General features: G+C 37.9%; 1 pseudogene; it reads right to left on the reverse strand.

The window, feature by feature from the left end:
• The window catches only part of LOC130045233 (fibulin-7-like), an 83,142-nt pseudogene that overhangs the window by 37,143 nt on the left and 20,916 nt on the right, over window positions 1-25,083 (reverse strand).

Raw genomic sequence — 25,083 nt, forward strand, 5'->3', positions numbered from 1 at the left:
ATTTTTGCAAACCACAACACCCAAAATAAGAGAGAGAACAAAAGGGAATGCCCTGCCACAGTGGTAGGGTGGGATGGGGGGAAGGGAAGTGGGAGGGATACTGGGACTGGTGGTGGTGGAGAATGGGCACTGGTGGAGGGATGGGTATTCGATCATTGTATAACTGAAACCCAAGCACAAAAATTTCTAAGTCTACAACTGTACCTCATGGTGTTTCGTTAATAAAAATTCTTAAAAAATATTTTAACTTAGTAAAAAAAAATTGTTTGGTTTGGTTTTAGGTTCATACCTGGCAGTGTTCAGGGCTTAGTTCTGTCTTTGCACTCAGGGTTCGCTCCTGGCAGGGCTAAGGGAAATTATCTGAGATGCGGGGGATTGAACCTGGGTCATTCTATGCTATTATTCCAGCCTTATCCTGATTCTTATGTTGAGATATCTCTTTCCTCAGAAATAGGACTTTATATTACTCCATAACAATGGGGATTTTCCCCCCATATTCTAGAGGTATATTAGTTAAAACCTTTGATTCACTAATAAAAATTTTAGTTATTATTTCAGAACTTTGCTGAAATATCAAATTTTAATTATCTTTAGAAATAAATGCCATGGTATTAAACATACATATTAATAATAAAATATATTCTCCAAAACATCAGAAAAACTTTAAATAGTACACTAGAACTTTTGTATTGAAATTGCACTAATTATAAATATAAATTGAAAATTAACCATCAATATTTTGGGGGGGTTATACCCAACCTGCTCAGGGGTTACTCCTGACTCTGCACTCAGGAATTACTCCTAACAGTGCTAGGGGGAACCATATGGAATGCTGGGGATTGAACCAGGATTGGCTGTGTGCAAGGCAGACACCCTCCCCACTATGCTCTCTCCAGCCCAACCATTATTTTTTAAAGAGTCAACAGAGTCATGTAATAGTAACAAATATAACTGAACTTCTATGTATGTAGAATAAACCAGAACATTTGTTGAGCTATTGTAACTCCCAGGTGTAGTGATAGCACAGCGGTAGGGCATTTGCCTTACAAGTGGCCAACATGTCCAACCCAAGTTCGATTCCTCTGCCCCTCTCGGAGAGCCCGGCAAGCTACTGAGAGTATCTCGCCCGCATGGCAGAGCCTGGCAAGCTCCCTGTGATGTATTCGATATGCCAAACACAGTAACAACAAAGTCTCACAATGGAGACGTTACTGGGCCCGCTGGAGCAAAATCGATGAACAACGGGAGGACTGTGACCTGTGACACAATTGTAACTCCTACATGTTAATTTAAATTTCTCTCAAACCTACTAGTAAATTTCCTAGGTGGTACTAGCAAATAGATATTCCTTCCTTTCAAGTTGCCAGCTGTACATGATTGGAAACTCTACAAGCCCTACTAGACAATGGGATTCCTAAGCATATCCGTTTACAGTCTAAAAGCATTATATCTTGAGAAAAAAGAATGAACCAAAGCTTAAATATATGAAGTTTAGATATTTTCTTGGGCTTATAGAATTCGGTGACCCTTGGACAAATGAAATAATCTGGAACATATATGATTTAACATTCAACTCAGAATATGCCTATTATTACCTAATCATATCATATATGTTATGGATCTGTGCTTCAAAAAGAAAACAACATAAATAAAGATTCATTTTGTGGGGGGAAAAAAGAAAAAGAGAAAAAAAACAAGTCTAGACTTAGCTTTCCCTAGGCATTGAAATATACAGCAAATTACCAGATATTTCCGGTCTGATGGTCAGACTATAGTCCTCAATGCCAAATGGTTGCTTAAGTTCCTGTCTTGACATCAATATTTAAGGAAGCATAACAAAGTAAAAACTAATAAAAATGTGCAAAGTAATCCATCTATACTTTCATGTGGTTTCTCAGAAACTTCCACACAGATTTTCTGCTTACACTGTTCTGTCATTTTGCCATTCCATTTGCAATTAAATTTTGTACTCTTGGGGGTCACATATTTTACTGAAATTCAGGTATTCTTTCTCTAAGAAGGGAATAGGAGATCTAACTGTTAATAATGAACAGTGGCAACAATATGAAAAAAAATCTTAAGAGTGAGAGTAAGGTATAACTTCCACATCTCAGAGCTATAATTCTAAAATCTTTGTCTATACAGAACTGAAAAAAAAAACTCCTTACCATATGCACATGCACACATATATTTAACCTGCCTGTCAAATTTATGAATATGAAAATTCAGCATAAGATGCAATCTTTTTGATATGCACAGCTTTTTAAAAATAACATTTCCATGAGGCACTAAGGCTTTAATATCTACAACATTCCTAAAAGGGGGGAAAAAACCCATACACACACCACAGTGCTTAGAACCTGCTATCAATTCCATTCACAGTGGCAGAATGGCTCTAATAGCAAAGACATTTATGAGTCATAAATTACCATTTATAAATTCAGTGTTTAGTGTTCATTTCAATGGACGACATATGGTCGCAACATTTCCAAATAGCTTGAACTGATAAATAGGCCACTGAAGTGGTTCAATTTGTTAAAATGCTAACACATTAACTCCTGCAGGAGTCAGGCTGCAGGTTTGCATGTGAAATGCTGAGCTACTGACTTTGATATTGCAAGGTTCTACCTTCGGAAACTAGGTCAGGATATATGAAGTGGGCCTTACAGTCCATTTTTCATTATGATTTATATGATTCTAAGTGGAGAGACTTAGTGATCCATCAAGAAGAATCCCACTCATTCGCCTTCACATTTCAGAATCAAACTGCCCCTAATACATACTAGGTTCTACTGTTTTAAGTGGCTACCTCTGGGCTATTTATAGTAGTGATAACTGATTAGGGACAGGATGCTTTCAGATATTTTAATACAAATTAATGAAATTATTTAGGCTGGGGGGGAGGCAAGCGGAAGTGAAGAACAACAGAGAGATAGCTGGACTAATGTTAGCAGAATTATATTCAAAACATTATAGAGGGGGTGGCACATAGGGAACTTAAAAGTCAGTAATCAAACTGGGGGTGGGGGTGTGGAGTTTTTAGATTTATCTGAGAATTTAGGTCACAAGGAAAACTACTGACCTGTGTCAAGCAGATACAGATTTGCAAATTTTGACAGAGTTGAGAATGAAAAGTAGAAACCACCAAGAAAGCTGATTTGGAGGCGGAACTCCTGAGCTGTAGTTGACGAATGGGATGGCCTCTGAACCTGGTGAGCTGCAGACTCGCACAAATCTCACACACTCTTGTGAGCTTTACCTCAAAAACTTCTAACATATTCACAGTGAATTCCACTCCCTACCCCTCCGTGGGGGTGCCCTATAATTTGAACAGAAAGACAGGATTGTAACCATTCTAATATATCCTAAAACTTTCTGTTCTCCTTACTGAGATCTTGTCTAACATGGTCTACACTACCAGACTCTTGCCTATGTATGGTTTGTAGGAGTCCAGTCGATTCCGGCTTTGCACAAAGAGAAAGAACAAAATCCAAATAGGCTCCCTCTAGCCATTTTGTCCAATTTATGTTAGGGAAAACTGAAAAATACTTGTGAGATTTATCATCCAAGGTCATGAGCTCACAAAAAGACAGAGACCTAATTATAGGACAATAATATATTTGTCCTCTCCCCAACCCTAGCTTACATTTATATTACTAAAATCCTATTTACTGCAGTTCCTTTTAAACAATAATTATGCATGACTTCTAACAATAAATTGAAAGTCATACTAAAAATAAAAAACAGTTTGAAGAGACAGGGCAAACATCATAAATTAGACTGAGATACGGCAGAAATGTAATATCAGATGCATGTATTTTTAAATATCTGTGTTTCAGAAGCAGTATAAATAATAGCCAAATACACAGAATCAACCAAAAAGCACATACATAGATAGCTGGATAAAGAAGCCATGATATATATCCTCAATAAAATATCTCTGCTATTAAAAAAAAAGAGATTTTGCATTTGAGGGTCAAATGTTTGGATCTTGATATACCTGCTAAATGAAGTAATAAAGTGAAATAAATTACCAGATGGTTTCATTTATATGTGAACAATGGATAATTAAAATAAGCAAAGTGACACAATCTAACAAAACTCTGAGACAGTGAAAACTACAGTGGTCAACAAAAGGAAAAAAAGGAAGGTCATAAGCAGTGCACTATTTTAGTGGTGAAATTGCACTGGAACTTTGTTGGTGGGTATGGTATTATTTAAAGAAGTGTGAAACCAAACCTTTAAAATCCATAATATTTTAAGTAAAACATAATAACGATTTAAAAATACCTATTATTAATTTCTCTTTTTTTTTCTTTTTGGGTCACATCCGGCAGTGTAAAAGGTTACTCCTGGCTTTATTCTCAGGAATTGCTCCTGGTAGTGTTTTGGAGGTGACCATATGGGATGCTGGGAATTGAACCTGGGTCAGTCGTGTGCAAGGCAAACGCCTTACCCACTGCACTATTGCTCCAGGCCCCCTATATTATTTCTAAGTATACTGTTATCCCTCTCCCCCAATAGCAGTGCTATTAAGGGGGTTTGACGGTCACACAGTCCTCCCGTTGTTCATCAATTTGCTTGAGCAGGCCCAGTAACGTCTCCATCATGAGACTTGTTGTTACTGTGTTTGGCATATCGAGTACATCACGGGTAGCTTGCCAGGCTCTGCCGTGCGGGCGAGATACTCTCAGTAGCTTGCCGGGCTCTCCGAGAGGGGCGGAGGAATCCAACTCGGGTCAGCCATGTTGGCCGCTTGTAAGGCAAACGCCCTACCACTGTGCTATCGCTCCAGCATGAAAGGAGAGAAGGGGGTTTGACAAAGAAATAAATTCTAGGAAAAGAATCAAAAAAGGATTCTAGAGATTCAAAATACTATTTTTGAATCTCTAAAAGAAAAAAAATTCTTTAAGGGGCTTCTTTGTAGACTGGATTTTTGAAGTAGAGAATCTCTGACCTTAAGAACATATAAATAGGGCTGGACTAATAGTACAGCAGGCAGGGTGGTTGTGTGGCATGTAGATTTGATCCCCAACATGCTATATGATACCCCCAGCTGATCACCAGGAGTGATCCCAAGAGAGCCAATGAACACTGCTGGGTGTGGCACAAACACAAAAACACCACCAACAACAAAAATATCAATAGAAATTTTCAAAATTAGAAAGAAAATAGCAATAATAGCTGGGACTGATCACACTGCACAAGAGCTGAGCATCAAAAAGTAGGTAAAGCAATATTCCTGACAACCTTTCAGTATTTGTATTGCAAACCACAATGCCCAGAGAGAGAGAGAGAGAGAGAAAGAGAGAGAGAGAGAGAGAGAGAGAGAGAGAGAGAGAGAGAGAAAGAGAAGAAAAGCAGCACCTGCCTTAGAGGCAGGCTGGGGGGCCGGGGTGTGATGGGAAGGAAACTTGGGACACTGGTGCACTGAACACTTGTAGAGGGATGGGTGTTGGTACACTGTATGACTGAAATCTAATCATGAACAACTTTATAAGGATCTATCTCACAGTGATTAAATTTAAAAGGTTAAAAAAAAACAAATAGCTTATCCCTTCAATAATTCAACTTTTAGAGTGGAAAATAATAGCCAACCCCTGATAAAAAGCATATTAAAAACAGGTAAAATTGACAAGTATATCAAATAAACATAAGCAATATATAAAATATGTTGCATATGCATAGGGGCCACACCAGACATAAGAAACAAACAAACAAAAATGTCTTTTAAATACCAGTGTTTGAAAGTCTTCCCAAATAAATGGCTGATGTTAAAAAGTCACATAAAAGAGTCTCATGACAATATCAATAGGTGAGGGAAAGCACTCGTCAGAAGCTTGCTCATTTAAAATACTCAGCAAAGTTGTACTAAAAGAGGAAATACCTCAATTTGACAAAGAATATCAAAAGAACATCTATGCATCAAGAAGCTTAACCACTAAGATTAGGAACAGGTCAAGACTGTCCTTTCTCACCACTCATTGTCAACTTCATACTATTTAATCAGTGTAATAGGGCAAGAAGAGAAATAGAACTAATCAGATCAGAGTGTAAGACAGGACTGTCTTTCTTCACAGATGGCATGATCATCTATAAAGAAAATCTACATTAGTCAACAATATGCTCCTAAACAACTAAGGAATGATGACAAGATTAGAGGACACCAAATCAGTACACAAAATTCAAAAGCTATTTTTATACTATCAATGTGCAGGTATATCCCCAAATTAAAACCATATAAGGACCCAAAAATTAAAATGCCACAAATCTAACAAAATGTGTACAAAGTACCTGAAAAACAGTGGAATTTTAATCAAAATAAAAGAAGTACCAATAAATAAATATTCCCATGATCATGAATAGGAAGAATCAACATTGTCAATTGTTCAGTTCTTCCTAACTTTATTTATGGATTCAAAATGATACAACCAAGTTTCCATCAAGGTTTTTTATGAATGCTAACAACTTCATTCTCCAATAATTATGTAGAGTTAGAATACTCAGAGCAGTCACAATATTTATGACAATATATATTTAGAACAAACAAAAACACAGAAGACTGATGCTACTTAAAATCAAAATCTATTATAATCTATTGTGTTATAAAAGGGGACAAAGAAAAATCTGAAGTTGTCAAGCACGTGACTAGCATGTATGAAACCCTGTATTTTATCTATAGCAACAAACCTGCTTGTTGCTGAGTGTGGTACAATTAAGCCTCACTACTGTCAGCCAAAGTACCTAGTCATTAGTTATCTCCAGGAGTGCTCCTATTGTAAAATATAATACACTGTTTAAAAAACTCTTTTGGGGCTGGAACAATAGCACAGAGGGTAGTGTGTTTGCCTCGCACGTGGCCAACCCAGGTTCGATTCCCAACATTCCATATCGTTCCACTAGGAGTGATTCCTGAGTGCAGAGCCAGGAGTAACCCCTGAGCATTGTAGGGTGTGATCTAAAAGGCAAATAAAATAAAATAATAAAAAATAACTCTTTTAACTAATAAAGTGTCATATTGGTAAAAGAAAAGGCAAACAGAATGGGATGGAAAATTAAGATGCAGAAACATACAAATGTAGTTAACTGATCTTTTATAGAGTAGAATGAGGAGAAAAACCAATTTTAGTGCTGGGAATTGAACCAGGTTTTATGAACATAAAATATCCACTTTTACCACTTTTAGCCACATCCGAGGCTCTAACTTCTTTTAAAATTGGTGTTGGAACAATTGGAGATACGCCTGCCAGAAATAATTATCAGAGGTATAATCTTTCAATAAAATTAGTTCTAAATATGTCATAGATCAAAAGGTAAAATACAAAAATATGAAACTCCTAGAAAGTAACATAAGGAGAAGACCTTGGGTTTGACAATGACTCTAGAGAAATAACAAGTAGACTAAACATTAAATTAAAATATTGATTAAAGTTAAAACCACTGTCAAGAGAAGGAGATAAAAATTCATACAGCCAAAGAAAGTACTCATGCAAGATATATCTCACAACAGACTATATCCTAAATACACCACTCTTTAGAACCCATACAAATGGAAAAAATACAATTTAAAAGTGAGCAAACTATCTCAACAGACACCTAACCAAAGATGACGGACAAATGTAGACTATGAAGGCCAGACAGATAGTACATATGTTCAGGTGCTTGCTGTGTGTGTTAGTCAATCCCATTCTGATCCCCCAGAACCAGATATGGTACACTGAGACATTCCAGGAGTTTTTTATTTTAGAGTCAGGAAGTGTTGAGGTGAGTAAGGTGTGGACAACAAAAAAAGTATAAGAATAACAAGTTTGTACCAGAGATACAAAGCAGCAGGTATGGTGCTTGCTTTGAATGTGGTTGACCTGGATAAGATTCCTGACAGCACACATGGTCACCTGAGTATAGACAGGAGTGATCCCTAAGCACAGCTAGTAGTTAGTCCTGAACACTGCTTGGTGTCTACCAAAAACAAAACAAACAAATGAAAACCCAAGTGAGTGAAGAATGGAGAATATGCATATAAAAAGATACGCAATGTCTTTATCAGCAAATTGAATATTTAGTAAACAATGAGATACTATTTTCACATTTCTGAACAGCTGAAATTTAAAATACTGATAACACAAAATACTGAAAATGCTGTGGAGCCATGGAAAATGTCCTTAACTGCTGTGAATGAAAACTTTGAAGTCAGAGTGGGGAGGCATTTCCTCAAGCACTAATGACCAGGTGGGTCAAACAGGGAGGTGGATGCACTTTTTTCTTTCATCCAAACAACTTGTTCTTTACTTTACCAAGCCACCAGCAACAGAAACAACTGGTACCAGGTAATTTTGGTGATAATTATTAAGCGAGTCTTGCCCTATCACTGAAACAATTTACTCTCTCAGCTACAACTACCTCTCCATTTAGTCTCCCAGGGAGGTATCTGATTCCAGTTTATTCTACTTATTTAATTGTTTCTGTTCAAAAGCCTTCAGTCAACTTCACTGTAATTTTTATCATTTCTTATAAATGCCTATTTTTTTCCTTGTAGAATCTGTTTTTATCAAGACCTAGACTATGCTTCTCTTCCCATCCCCTTAGAGAAAGGTACAGAGAGGAGTGTTTAAGCAGAAAGAACTGATCAGATCAAAATTGTTCAGATTTGAAACCCAGCTTGAGTGCTCCTAAATGTTATGATGCTCAGCAAGGCATTTAACTTTTCTCTGCTTGTCTCATCTGTATGAGGAGAATGATAATAAAATCTGCATAGGAAGTTGTTGACAAAAGTGAGGTCATAATAATTGCCAAGTGCATCCAAGACTGAGCAGTATATAATCAGCCACAGAGAGAGATCTTAGCACATGGCCACAATAGAACCCTCCCCAGGAAAAGTTAGAATGGCATTTTTTCCTCTTTAGTGAAAAGGAAGGTCTTGTGCTCAGAGAAAAAGATTATATGTATGTGATGAAGAACATTTGTGAGGTAAAGGTCTTTCTCTACAATCTTGAAATCATTTTATAGGAAAGATGTTTCCTAGCTTCATTCTTAACACACAGACTCTATGCTCACCTGAAAATTTGAACAGAGATTAAATTCCTCGCAGCCTAGTATTCTTTTTATGTTCAACCGAAAGTCAAAATTGTTCATAATGGTCTCCTCGTGCAGCAAAGAAATCGCTTTATACGTTCTGATTTCATCAAGTGGATAGATATGGTTGCCTCCAGCTGTCACTGTGAAGCAAGAAAATAGTAGGGGAAGAGAAAAGCCTGCAAGGTTACAGAGCAAAGAAGCCCTTTAATAAAATATCGCATGGCTGCTGCTTTCAGACCTCAGGACTCAAGTCTTCAGATGACCATGGACAAACATAGCCAAGAAAGACAGCTCCCTAGGTCCAGGAGAGACTGCAGAGTGGGTAGGGGATTGCCTTGCGTGGGACTGATTGGTTCAATCCCTGGCACCACATATTGTACCCCAAGAACCACCAGGAGAAAGGTGAGCAGAACTGATTGTGACCCCAAAATAAAAACAAGTGAGATACGTCCCTAACAACAGGGTTTACAGAACGATCCAGGCTAGAAATGAAGATAATAAGTTGTAGTCTAGAAACAGTGCATATCAATTAGTCTTTGGTAAGCCAATTTAAATATTTGAAATGGATATGCGCAGAATGGATTTCCAAAAGGATCAATTAATGATGATATATATAGCAAACATATATATTGCAAATACATGTCAAATCATAATATATGTATATATACATATATATTAGGATTTATTAGCCATACAGAATAAATTAATCTTTCCCATAAGTAAGTAAAGTAAAAGTAAGTAAAGGCCCTCCCGTTGATCGTCGATTTGCTCGAGCGGGCCCAGTAACGTCTCCATTGGAGACTTTATTGTTACTGTGTCTGGCATATTGAATACATCACGGGGAGCTTGCCAGGCCCTGCCGTGCAGGCGAGATACTCTCGGTAGCTTGCCAGGCTCTCCGAGAGGGGCGGAGGAATCGAACCCAGGTCGGCCATGTTGGCTGCGTGCAAGGCAAACGCCCTACCGCTGTGCTATCTCTATCTAGAAAATGGGCAAAGATAACATTGTAACTAGATAGACCTTCTCTGCAGAAGAATAAAATATTACTTTGCCTTTTTTTCAGAGTTTTTTAAATTTGATTATTCACCCCACACCTATCTCAAATGCATTATGTTTCCATAAATATCATTTATACTGTAGGGTTACCTCTATCTATACAGTTGTGTTATCTGAAGGGATATGGGATAGTTTTTTTTAAAAGGATATTCTTACACAGCCTTGAGTTCCACTGGGTTTGGCCCCAAAATAAAACAAACAAACCCCTCCAAAAAAGTGTATTTCTGGGAATAGTGTTACATAGTGCCTCTAATTTTTAATCTGCTCCAGGCACTTTCATCATCCCTTTTTTTGGTGTTTCCTAAGTCCCAGTTTGTAGCCTGAAGGTAATTTGGAAAAATTTAACCATCCTGTCCATCAAGAAGCTGATCGTGTAGCCAGAGTTATGTTGTTGGCTAGTTTACTTCAAATGTTGTAATATTCTGGTGGTTAGAAATGTCTCATTTTATGAATAAGACCCAAGAGAGGACTGCTGTGCAAAATTTAGCTCTTCGTTTTCTCTTGAACGTATTACACTATCCTTGTATCTATAACCATCTTTGTAAAGGAATCAACAATTTAAAACCTGATAGATTACTCAGGTAATCTATCCTTGGGGACCAGGATGGAACTGGGGTCTATGCTGAGTCATCATGAAAAGCATGTGTCTTAAGCCATGTATTATCTTTCTGGTCCCAATACCATTGCTTGTTTATGAATTTCAGTAGCTTGGTTATAATATATCAAGATATAATGTTCTATTTGCTTACTTGCAGTGGCTGAATTTTTCAGATGAAAAAAGTGTCTATGACTTAATACACATGATTTGGGGGTATTCTGTTAATTTTTTTTTCTGTAATCTACCCTCTGTTATCACTATGCAAATTTTAGATCTTTTGAGGAATGTGGGCAGAGCCTCCAAATCAGTGCACAGGCAGCTAAGGGGTCACTCCCAGCACTTTTTAACTAATTAATTAATTAATTAAACAGACCTGATGGCTCAGTGCTGCTGGGCTCTCCCTTGCCTTCTCTTGGTAACTATAGCGGCCTCCAGAGCAGGATCCAATGATCTTTAGTAGCGACCCAGTAGTGCTGGGGATTGATCAAATTTGGGTTTTGTTGGGTTCATGCAAAACATGAATTTTGCTGCCTCTATTACCTCTATTTCGTCTCATGGGTCCTTGAAAATCTCTTCCTTTGTTTGAATATTTTTATCACTGCTCTTAATGAATCATTTATATCCATCAATCTTAAAGTTCACAGGTTCTTTCTTCTAGAGTTTTACTTCTGTTAAGTCATCTAGTGTGTGCTTTTAATCCAGTGTGTGCTTTTAATCCAATCTTTATAATTCCATTTCTTTTCAGCATTATTTTTGAGATTATTTTTCAGCATGGCAAAGATAGCTAGACTTTTACATCACTAAGCACAGTTTTTTCTTTGATAATTCCACCATCTGTATTATCTCAGAATTAGTCTTTATTGAACTGTATTTTCTCATCAGAATGTGTTGTGTTCTCTAAGTTCTTTGAATAAAATACTTTTTGACAGCTTATTAGTGAATGATATGCTCTAGATATTTTGTAATACTCCTCCCAAGAGGACTGAATGTTGAGTGTTGAGTAATCTTATTTTTCAGCAAGCACTTAAATTGGCTGGATTCATAGTGCAAACTTTCATTTTCCTCTCGCAATGGTCAGCTCAGTCCATCTGGATTCAGACATTTTATCTTCAGTTGTGTTGTTGTGTTCATGTCACTCCTGCAAGTTTCTGTTATCAGCAAGAGGCTGGGGGTGAAGGGTGACTTTCCACAATAGATTTGGAGATTTCTCTCTCTAGATTTCTTTTTTCTCTAATTTCCTACCTTTATTTCCCCAAAACATATCATCACACTGAATTAAATTTCAATAATAGTTAGTTTCATTCTTTGAAACTGCTGTTTCTTCCTTATTAGACATATATGATTATGCATCTCAGATGAGTTCAAGATATATGTAACTTTGCTATGTTCTTTCCATGATTAACATTATACAATAAATAACTTAATTTTTGAGCAGTTCTAGAATCCAGTAGAGCAAACATGTATACACAAAAATAATTGTAATGAAAATGTGTAAAGCATTAATTAAGATGGCATGCTTAGCGAATCAGAGGCACTAGGTAAACATAGAATTTTTCATTAAAAAAATGGAAAAACTCTAAATGAAATGAAATCTGAAAGACTGAAAATTAAAAAAGGAAGAATCCTACATCCCATCATTTTTCTCTACATGGAAAGTGATGTTGGTGGCCCCACGGGTGGCTTGTGTGAAGCAGGGAGGAGAGAGGTGGTCACTTTTTCCCAATCTGCTTCTGCCACCTAGGACAAAGGGTTTCAGGGTTCTTGTCTCTCCTCGCAAAAAAGAATTTCAGGAGTAGACGAGAAGTGAAATAAAACAGATTTTATTAGGAGGTTTTTGAAGAGGAATAGGGAGAGAAAGTGGGGGAGTGTGGAGAGTAATGCATTCAAGAGAAAGCTCAGATGTCTCCAGGGGGAGAGAGAACCCCTACACACACATGCCAGCATTAGATATGGAATCATGAAAGTACACATCTTGAAGATGCAGGAGACACCTGTGCTCGGGTGACACATGTGCTCAGCCACGTGGACACAAGCAGCACAAGGGCTTGGCTTGGGCAGCATATGCCCGCCCTTCTTTTTTTCAAGGTGGCTTGGTAGAGTTTCTCCAATCTGCCCCCTCGTGGGGCTTCTACCAACGTCAAAGTCCATTACTTGGGAGGTTGCCAAAAGGAGTTGAGATGGAAGTGCTTGATGTCTTTGAAATTTCTTTCCTGGCCTTTTGTTCCCGCTGGAACTTCTCCTTAAGGTGTTCCAGTCTTCTCTGGGTTTGTTGCAGGTGCCAGGTGAAGCCTTATCAGACATTAGTTCCTGTTTTCTGCAAAGTTAGCTTTTTGCAGCTTCAGGGCTATTGGTATTATTATTTTCCTGGAAATTCATTGCCATTGCCTGGGGCAGGGATGGGGAGTGGAGGGGTGGTGTTGGCTTCTCTACCTGCTGGCCTACCTCAAGAGAACTGCACTCTTTGTTCTTCTTGCCAGGTCTCTCTGTCTCTGTCTCTCTCTCTCTGTCTTTGTCTCTGCATCTGTGTCTCCCTCTCTCTCTCTCATACACACACATGCACACACACAACACATATTTGACAAGTACCATGCCGTTTTCGAACTTTTTTATATATTTTTATAAGCATCACTTTAATAATGAAAAAGTGCTAATTTACTATGATGTAATAATAAAAATGTATTGTACTCAATCATCCTGCTGTTGTCATTCAGTCAAATAAATATTCGCATAAATAAGTTGAATAATAATAAAAATTTTTAAAAATAAGTTGAATAATTTGAATAATTAATTTTACCCATACTTGTTTTTAATTTCTAATTATTAGCCTTATTTCTATAACCAGTATTACAGGGTTAATAGCAAATTAAATACAAAGATGCCAGAGATACTGGAAATTTTAGCTTAAATTTGGAAATAATTTTGCCTACATATTTTAAATCGCTGATGTGAAGATGCTGAATATTTTTTTTAAAAATTCCAGATAGTGTTTTTACTTCTTCTTTTATGTCCTTTACAGTGCTTTTTTTTTTTTTTTTACTTAGTTGCAAGCCAAACGCCTTACCCGGGTTGGAGCAATAGTATGGGCTGGAACAATAGTACAGCGGGTAAGGTGTTTGCCTTGCACATGGCTGACATGGCCAACCCAGGTTCGATTCCTCCACTTCTCTCGGAGAGCCCGGCAAGCTACTACCGAGAGTATCTCGCCCGCACTGCAAAGCCTGGCAAGCTACCCGTGACATATTTAATATGCCAAAAACAGTAACAAGAAATCTCACAATTTGTTGTGAGACGTTACTGGTGCCTGCTCGGGCAAATCAATAAACAACGGGAGGAACAACAGTACTACAGTGCTTTGCTTAGTGTCATCTGGGCTACCCTGACTTGGTGATCAGCAACATCAGCAATATATCTTAACCATTAGTTGACAGACCCTGCTAATGGGAGCTTCCACTGGACTCAAAGAAGAGGACTATGCTTCCTGCTCAATGATTCTAATACTCAGTTTAAACATTCTACAGCTCAGCATGGTATTATGCTATATCAGAGAAAAATATTATATAAATATATGTGATGGAGAATATATATATATGTATATGTGTGTATATGTATACATATATATATGATGGAGAACATTTCTGAGGTAAAGGTCTTTCTCTACAACCTTGAAATCATATTACAGGAAGATAGTTACTAAGGCCAGTAACTATTCTAATATTCACACAATGTAAGATGCTCTTTTTGTTTTCTAGATTGTTAGATTTAGTTTTCATAAAACCCTGCCCTTATTTCAGTGTTACAAATTAAACCACAGAGGAATTAAGAATTTTTTTCCAGACAATTATTTGGACTCTTCAGAAGAAAACATAACCTGTGTGCAGAAGTTGAAAAGGGCAGAGACATCTCACCTATTAGTAAAACCCAAGTATCCCCTGAAGAGAAAAAGGGGGAAAAAAAAAAGAATCACCAGGCAAATGAATGTTGCATTTCTGGCAAGAAAATAACAAAATAAACTTAATCCCTGTTTTATTTTCGAGGAAGTATATTTTGTTTATTAAAAAAAATTGGAAATAGAAACATCCCAGCATCCAGATGACTAAAGGAGAAGCTAGCATCTATCATCCTTTCCCCTGCCCATTGCCTGAGGCAGTGGAAGGTTTCTTGCTGTCCTTTTGCCTTATCTCCCCCAATTTTCTATCTCCATTCTCAATAGACCTCAAGGCCCACTGTAACGAATACAAATGTAGTTTGTGTATTAGGACTATGAAACCACACTTTACCAGTCCCCCTACACTCTCTGCCCCAGTGGAACATATCTCAAATCAAAACATTCATTAAAGAGTTATCTCTTTAATAGTTAAAAAAAAAAACAGCCTGGACTTGAGCCATCTTTCAACTACTAATAAAATATTTGTATATATTCTCTCCAATACTAAGGTGGTCTAATGAAGGTCTTCTCTGCAAAAGAGGTTAATTCCATTTATAATGTATTTGCTCAAGATAACAGCTTTCATCATTTCAAATAATGGAGCATGTTTATTACTTTGAAATTATAGAACTTTATTCATTGAATTTTTTCTGGACTTTTGATCATTTAATCATTAATTTTTTGCCAATGTATGTAGCACTGGAAGGTGAAAGAGGAGTATGAAATAAATCCCAAAAGAAGAAACACCAGGGGATGGAATGTACTTCTGTAAATTAATCTTCTAAGTAGGATTTTTAAATCTCATTCAAGTCCCCAAATCCATTTATCCATTCAAAAAAATTGAATGTTTCTAAATGTAATGTACTAGATCTTGAAAAAATAACACTTAAAAGACAAACACAACCATAAATGAATTTGTATGCTGATAAGGGACACATGTTATCAATCAGAAACCATCAATAAATTAAGTACTTTATGCTATCTTTATGATTAAATGTAAAATAAGTATGAAGAAAGTGTATAATAAGAAAAGTTTATTTGATGTAGAAATGTTGGAAATGAAATTCAAAGTATGTACACTTAAATGAGGAATATCATATCCGAAATTATAGCATAATATAGCATAATTTTATAGCAAAATCATAACATTGCACTGACCATAAAATGTTCCCCAAAAGCACAAATAATTCAAGAATGAAATGTCACAGAAACAAGAAAATGGGTATTCACATTTGCATTCTAGATAATTATTCATTAAGCACTGAGTGTTCATTAAAAAGTTTTAAGAATGTCAGTAATAGTAACATTTTTCTATCATCTCCATTAAAATATCATCCTACAGCTAGAGAGATATTATAATGGGTAGTGTGTTTGCCTTGCACAAGGCCAACTTGATCCCTGGCATCTTAATGGTCTCCTGTGCCCAAGAGGAGTGATTCCTGAATGCAGAGCCAGAAGTAAGCCCTGAGCACCACTGGGTGTAGTCCCAAAACAAAACAAAGAGCTAAAAACATTATCCTGATCATTTATGAGTAACAGAGTTTGATTAGTTAGACTCATTAAATTATGGCATGAGACAGAATAATTTATTTACATGATGATGGTGCAGGAAAAATGATAAAATGGATACATGGATACGCTTGACATAATTATTTAGAAATACTTGTGTTTCTTGGTTAAAGAGGGTGGAGAACTAGTATTTTGACTTTCATAGTCACATGAATGGAGATAGAAGTACTTACTTAATACTGTCATCAAAATGGTGTCATTTCCTATGATAGAGCCCCAAATCAATCATTAAAAGGTAGAATTAAAAATATTGGGACTACAAGGCAGTAATAATTAAAACAGCATGGTACTGGAACAAAAGCAGAGCTGCAGACCAATGGAACAGAGTTGAATATACTGACATTTCCTCCCAAACATATAATCATCTAATCTTTGATAAGGGGCAAGAAAAGTAAAATGGAGCAGGGAAAGCCTCTTTAATAAACTGTGCTGGCAAAATTGGACGGCTACATGCAAAAAACTGGGTTCAGATCTCTGCCTAACACCATGCACAAAAGTAAGATCAAAATGGATTTATGACCTCAACATCAGACCAGAATCCATAATGTTTATTGAAGAAAAAGTCGGCAAAACTCTCCATGATATTGAAGCTAATGGTATCTTCAAAGATGTCACGCCACTGGCCGAGCAAGTGAAAACAGAGATAGACAAATGGGACTATCTTAAACTAAGAAGCTTCTGCACCTCAAAAGAAACAGTGACCAAAATACAAAGACAGTCTACAGAATGGGAAAGGATATTCACCAAATACACATCCGACAAGGGGTTGATATCAAGGATATACAAGGTACTGGTTAAACTCCATAAGAAGAAATCACCCAACCGCATCAAAAAATGGGGTGAGGAAATGAACAGAAACTTTCGCAAAGAAGAAATTCGACTGGCAAAAAGGCACATGAGAAAATGCTCTACATCATTAATCATCAGAGAGATGCAGATCAAAACCACAATGAGATATCATTTCACACCACAGAGACTGGCCCACATCCACAAGAACAAAAGCAACCAATGCTGGCGCGTATGTGGTGAGAAAGGGACCCTCCTTCACTGCTGGTGGAAATGCCGGCTGGTCCAACCCTTTTGGAAAACAGTATGGACGACTCTCAAAAAATTAGAATTTGATCTGCCATTTGACCCAGCTATTGCACTCCTGGGAATATATCCCAGAGAGGCAAAAAGGTATAGTTGAAGTGACATCTGCAATTGTTTGTTCATTGCAGCACTCTTTACAATAGCCAGAATCTGGAAAAAACCTGAGTGCCCAAGAACAGATGACTGGTTAAAGAAACTTTGGTACATTTACACAATGGAGTACTATGTAGCTGTTAGAAAAGATGAAGCTATAAAATTTACATACAAGTGGTACTACATGGAAAGTATCATGTTAAGCGAAATGTGTCAGAAAGAGCGGGATAGACACAGAAAGATTGCATTCATCTGGGGAACATAAAGCAACAAAAAGGGAGACTAACACCCAGGAATGGCTGAAATTAGTACCAGGAATTTTGCTCCATGAATGGAAGGCCAGCCACACGTTCTAGGTGAAAAGGAAGCTCAGATAGAGAAGAGAGCACCAAATTAAGGGTGTTGTGAGGACCCTCCCAGGGTGGGAGAAGCATGCTAAAAGTAGTCTATAGACCAAACATGATTGCCATTCAATGCCTCTCTTGCAAAACACAGTACCCAAAAGAAAAGAGAGAGAACAAGGGGGAATACCCTGCCACAGAGGCAGGATGGGACGGGGGGGGGGGGGGGGATAGGGGGGGTGCTGGGACCCGTGGTGATGGATGACAGGCACTGGTGGAGGGATGGGCACTTGATCATTGTATAACTGAAACCCAAGCACAAAATTTGTAAGCCTATAACTGTACCTCATGTTGTTTCACTAATAAAAAAAGAAAAAAAAATAAAAAAATATGTATTGGCTTAAACAATTTTGAAAGAATACAAATAGAATCAGTTTTATGTTTGATTGGGAAACTATATTGTAACACACTCAAACATTTTTCTTTTAACTTTATCAATGACTGTCAAACTGTTGAGTTTATCTTTTTCTTGTAGCTTTTTTTCTTTTTCTTGTAGTTTTCCTCACATTGAAAGAGATTCAGTTAGTCATCTCATTAATCGAGAAAGCCTTTAGGCACAAGGATAAATTCTACCACTTTAATTAGGTAAATATCTGGAGAGAATTTCTCTATCTTTTTCTATTTACTGTGTTTTCTGTGTGTGATCAGAGGTGTAAAATAGATATCAGTGATAGAAATTAGCAGACAAGGCCACTGAATAGTCTCTTTCAAATTTAAAGTTACTGTATCATATTTTCAATGTAAGATTGGCAAAAGATTACATTGGAGAACTAGAGCTTTTGACTTCAGTAAATAATAACTTTTAGTTGCCTGTAAACATTTAATTGAAAATGCGCACTAGATAGATAATTAGGGCTTTAGCTCAAAGTTAAGATATAAACTATAGATAATGGGCTGAATAATAGGTGAACAACAACTGAAGCTATAACATTTATGAGATAACAATGATATATCACTTAATCACTTAATCACTTAATCACTTAATCCCCGTTATTCATCGATTTATTCGAGCGGGTGCCAGTAACGTCTCCATTCATCCCGGTTGCGTGCTAGCGTAGCCCAATGGTATCTGTTCGTTTTAGGAACATGTAGAGCCTCAAACCGATCATTTAGGGTCTTGACGAAGAAGTCTGACCATCTTATAGGTGGGCGTCCACGTGATCTTTTGATGTCTCGTGGAATCCAATCAGTAATGGCTCTAGTCCAGCGGTTGTCTGTAAACCTCATTACATGTCCAGCCCATCTGATTTTTGATGTCTTGGCAAATGAGACAGCGTCTCTGATTCTTGAGCGTTGACGAAGATCAGAACTCCGGATTCTATCTCTCATTTGAGTGAATCGTGATATTCCAAGCATAGTTCTTTCGATTCCTCTTTGAGAGACCCGAATAGTGTTCTCATCCTGTTTTCGTAGGGTCCAGGTCTCTGAGGCATATGTTAATGCAGGAAGAATAGTGGAATCAAAGAGATGTGCTCGTAGTTGGAGGTTCTTTGTCCTTTTAGTTATTTCTTCAATGCTCTTGAAGGCATTCCAAGCCGCTCTCTTCCTCCTGCGTAACTCAGGTGCCAGGTCATTCATCATGTTGATTTCTCGACCTAAGTATATATAACTGTTGCATTCGGAGATGGTGGTTCCGTTGAGAGCGAATGGAGCGTCAGGAACAAGGCTGTTTCTCATAAACATTGTCTTTGTAAGATTCAGCTGTAGTCCAACCTTTCCACACTCACGGTCAAAGTCCGCAAGCATTTGTGCCGCTTGGCTGATGTTTGGTGTTATTAGAACGATGTCATCAGCAAAGCGGAGGTGGTGTAGTTGCCGACCATCTATCTTCATTCCCATGTTTTCCCATTCTAGTCGTCGCATGATGTTCTCGAGGGTGGCACTGAAGAGTTTTGGTGAAATGGTATCACCCTGCCGAACCCCTCTCTTGATATGGATGATTACTTCTTTGTAGAATGGTGAGATCTTGGTAGTGAATCCGCAATAGAGCTCACGAAGGATCCTGATGTATTGAGTTTGTACGCCCTGATTGGCTAGGGCTTCCATGACCGCTTCCGTCTCAACAGAATCAAAGGCCTTCTTTAAATCAATGAACGTTAGACAGAGCGGCATCTTGAACTCCCGAGATACCTCAATGAGCTTGGTTATTGTGTGGATATGGTCGATGGTACTGAATCCTTTTCGGAATCCAGCTTGTTCACATGGTTGTCCTTCATCTAGTGTTCTGCTAATCCTATTCAGGATGACTCGAGTGAATAGTTTGTAGATGACAGACAATAGGCAGATTGGGCGATAGTTGCCAATGTCGTGGATGTCTCCTTTCTTGTATAGTAGTACAGTCTTGCTGGTTTTCCATTGGGATGGAACCTTGCATTCAGACAGGTAGCGTGTGAAGAGTCGAGCTAATGTATTGATGAGTACTGATGGTAAGTTCTTCAGGTGTTCAGGTCTGATCTTGTCTGGGCCAGGTGCTTTTTGTTTCTTTACCGACGAGATGGCATGTTGGATTTCGGAAGGGAGAACATTGGGAATGACATATCCATCATGTGGTATGTGGTATGTGGGCAAGTGGATGTGGCTATTAAAGAGATCTGAGTACAAGTCATGAATAATCTTCTCCATTGCCCTTCTGGAAGATGTGATAGATCCATCATGATGTCGGAGGGCAGTCATCTTGGTTTTGTAGTTGGTGAAGGACAGGCGGGCATTACGAATGTTTTTCCCAGCTTCTGCTGCATCTACCAGTACTGCTGCTCTCCTGTTTTTGAGGTCATCCTTGATGGCTTTTCTGCACTGTTTTGCCAGTTCGGACGTTTGCTTGTGGTTGCCTGAGGCACGTGCCACGCCACGTTGGCGAATAAGTTCAAGAGTGTTCGAAGAAAGACGGTTTTTTGTGGTTATCTCTCTCTTGGCATTCTTTGCACAATCATGGAGGTGCTGAATCATTCGATCGTATTCCTCATCAATGTTGTCAATGACGGCATCTTCCCATGTTGCTGCAACAGAGCCAAAGAGTTCCCAGTTGGTGGTTGTTCTGGGAGTCTTCTTCTTAAACCTTGCATTCTTTTCTCCTCGTTCTGTGAGGTAGAATTTTGCACGAAGAAGACGGTGGTCTGATCCCGTTTGGAATTTTGGGACAACAGCAACATCGGTTAGGCAAAACCGCCGATTGAATATGATGTGGTCTATTTCATTGTGGAACCGTCCATCGGGAGACTCCCATGTCCAACGTTTAGATTCAGCCTTTTGGAATTGTGAGTTACCATGGAAGGTTTTGGTTGACATGATGAACTCAGACAGTCTGTCACCTTGTTCGTTCCATTCCAGGCCATGGGTTCTGATGTGGAGTTCATCGACTGATCTTCTTGGTCCTATCTTGGCATTAAAATCACCGACAATGATCTTGTAGAAGGTGTGATCTTCTTTATAGAATTTCTCCAGCTCCATGTAGAATTTCTCAGTTTCTTTTTCACCATAACTGGATGTTGGTGCGTAGACAACAAAGATAGAAACTGCCGGTAGTGAGCCACATTTATTCAAGTGTAATCGTCCGATTCGGGTTGTTAGGCATTCAAATGAATCAATGCTTGTGACTAAGTTTGTGTTGACAAGGATACCGACACCACCGACGCCTCTTTTATCAATGATATATATAAAATAAAAATAATGGAGTGTAGATGAACCAAGCTAAAGGAACTTAGGAACAGAAGGCAGACTATACGGCCAAAAACCAAAGGAGCAATCCATTTTCAAATGTAAAGTCAGGGCTAGTGTTACAATACAGGGGGTAAGGTGCTTATCTTGCACAAGGCAGACCTGGGTTTGACCCACAGAATTCCATACAGTACCTCAAGCCTGGTAAGAGTGATCCTTGAGCATAGAGCCAGGAGTAAGTCCTGGGCACATCCAAGTGTTACCCAAAAAACAAAACAAACAACCAAAAAGCTCAAAAAAAATGTAAAGCATGAAACAAGTGAATGCTGGTAAATATTACAAAAAGTACATATGAAACATATCCATAGAAAATAGTAGAATGGACGGCATTGTTGACAATAAGAAGCATCATTTTGTTAGAGATGTAACAGAGATGTTCACAGGAAGTAGAAATATTGAGAGTAAACGAGGCAACAGGTGACTATATAACAGAATATGGAAAACTAGATTTAACGGAAGTTGATTAGAAATCAGGAGATGTTTTTGTGATTTTTTTTGTACTAGACATAGATGCTTGTTTATACTTTAAGGTAAGGCACATGTTTGTCATTGCTTTTAAGTTTGTATGTATTTTGTTCTTTATTTAAAAGTTTACATTAAGAGTGTCAATATTAAGTGGTACAATCAAGAAACTGGAGGAAAAATACAGAAAAGATTCACATAAGAGAAATAGATTTTTGTGTGATGATTCTTTGGGTGGGAATAAATGATTGAACACTTTAGTACAGAAAGTCTTCAGGTCTATACTTCTAAAATACAGAATAATCTTTAGAAATTGCAGCATTAGAGCTATAAAAGCTTAGAGGAGATTGCAGGTTGAGATTCAGGATAGAGTATAAGGATTAGAGATATAGTTAAAGATGTGTTGGTAAATGACATAGCTCTAAATTTTCAGTTATCTCTGGCATAATCTCCTTTATGGCTATATTGGTATATAGTAATATGTCAGTTAGGTAATACATCCAAAATATTCCCATCCCTATCCACTTACCTACACACACACACACACACACACACACATATATATGTATATATATATATAAAATTACACACTTATATTGAGACATACCCCAACCCCCACCATACACCATGACATAATGCAGTAGTATTTTAGGTTTGAAAGAGCAATTTAACATGAGTTAAAACAATATATCTACTATAGTATACAAATACATGTAATGCATATGGATGGCAGAAAAGAAGGTGGAGAATGTTCTGAGTGAGCCAGACTTCTTTATGTTGTTGAAATAATGAATAAGAAAATCATAATATTCATGAATACAGACAGGATATCATATGTTTTTATATAAACTACAGGGAAAGCATTTGAAGTATTGACTGCTAATTAAAAGTTCCTTTTCTGTAAGAATTTCAAAATCTCATAATCCTACTCCATACTGTTTCTTCCCAACACTCACCCCTTCATGAGCAATAAACAATAGAAACCAAATCAAACTTATAACAATCGCATGTTCCTTAAATCAAAATCTTTCCAGTGGCGTTTATTCAAGGCATTGGCTTGTGATACTTCCCACCTCTACAACTTGGCCTTCTTCCTTTAAGGTCTCTCCAGCTCTATTTGGAAACCTAAGTGTAAAAGAAATTCCAAAATTTCCACAAGACACTGAAGTTCTGTAAAAGAAGTGTGTGAATTATCCTCAGCCTTTTCTTTGGTTTCTTGGTATTCAGAAACAATAAAGAAGAAATCAGAATATATTCGGATGACAGAGTTATCTTAGCCTCTGTCAACTCTATTCCCACTGATATATAAGCCCATCCCTTCCTTCAGAGAATACATTTGGCTAGGAATATTTCTCTTCTGAATCTGCGTGGTAGAAAGGATGCATCTTATCATTTCTAAAATAGATATAAACTAAAATGATATGTATGAGGAAGGATGAGGGAAGTTTTCAAAGAAAACAGATTATATAATCACAAAAGATCAAACTTAAAAACACCAGATTATATAATCACAAAAGATCAAACTTAAAAACACTGACACTAAAATTTTACACGAGACGCAAATATAGAACAAAGGTAGAATGGAAAAAAGTGTGGGGAGGGAGTAGGAGGTTAGAGCAATAGTATAGAGGGAAGTTGCTTGTCTTGAATGTAGGTAACTTGGGTTCAATTCCTGGCACTTCATATGACCCCCCTGAGCCCACCCGGAGTGATCCCTGAGCACCACCAGGTGTGCCCTCCTAAAACCCCCAAAAGTGTGAGGCTGAGCAAGGAAAGTTTTTTAATAATGTGGAAGCAAAATTATTACCACTTATTGCACTGGAAATATTGAAAAGGAAGTTGTCAAATTATGCAAGTTGACAAGCAGAATTACAAAGAATGGTTAGAATTATAGGGAGTTGTTCTTGCCATCGGACCCTTCTCAAACATAAGAGCTGAAAAAAATTGTAGTGGTTTGGCTGCTTCTTCAACCTTAACACCTGAACTTGAGGCTAAAGCCAGAAATGGCAGGTAGGAAAAAGAATGACAGGAAACAGGCATCGTTGGAACATATGTCACGTACTTGTTTTGCCAGCACATATACTATCACTGGAAGATATGTCAATCTCTTACCCAACCAACGCATGTTGGCCTTGTCTCATCTCCAAGGCTCCAATTTCATTGCCACGAGAACTTGCAGAAATAACTGGCACCTTTTTAGTGGAGCAACACTGGTACCCGGCCAGAGAGTGGAGAAAACTAGCTCTCAAGGAAAGTGAAGGGCTCCTGTTTCCTGCTCTTTCTCTCACATGCAAACAAACCAACCAATAAAGCTGCAAAACCAATATGGGAGCTACAAAGTGGCCTCATCTACCTCCTGTATCCCACTAAGAATAGACATGACAGCTATTGACTTTTGCTTTGCTGTGCAAATTATCTCTTGTGGTCATTATGGAAACAAACTCTGGGAAACATTGTTCAGCTCAACCAAATTGAAGCCTCACACAGGCTATGTTGGCATCGTACAGAAAACAAATTTCACCATCATGACTTGTTTTCATTATTTTTGTTTTAGTTCGGGGGCTGCTCCCAGCTGTGCACAAAGTTTTCTCCTGAACTTGCTAAAGGGAACATAAATATGTCATGCCAAGAATTTGAACTGGGCAGGCCTCATGCAAAGCAAGTACCTTAACCTCTGTACTATCTCTCTAACCCCCATGGCTTAGATTTTTTTTGGTGAAAAAACAAGATCAGTTCTTTCCTGCATCATTGTTTCAAATGCATATAGGACCCAAAGTCCTCCTGCCTTGACCTCCCTAAGCAAGTAAAGTCTTGAGGATTTAAGGCCAAGATAGGAAAACAAGTCTCTTTTAGGGATCCTATGTTTTTCTAGTTGTTATTGAATTACCTTGAGACACACAGTTACAAAGCTGTTTATGACAGGATTTCAGCCATACAATGTTCCAACATGCATCCTCCACCAGTGTACATTGTACATTTTCCACCATCAATGTCGAATGTCCCCAGTTTCCCTGTCACCCCCCCCCACCTGTCCCCTTGGAAGGAACTTTCCTTCCTCCTTTATCTCTCTCTCTCTTCTTTCTCTCTCCTCTCTCTCG

Source organism: Sorex fumeus, unplaced genomic scaffold, assembly GCF_029834395.1.
Source record: "Sorex fumeus unplaced genomic scaffold, SorFum_2.1 ptg000128l, whole genome shotgun sequence".
Classification (NCBI taxonomy): domain Eukaryota; kingdom Metazoa; phylum Chordata; class Mammalia; order Eulipotyphla; family Soricidae; genus Sorex; species Sorex fumeus.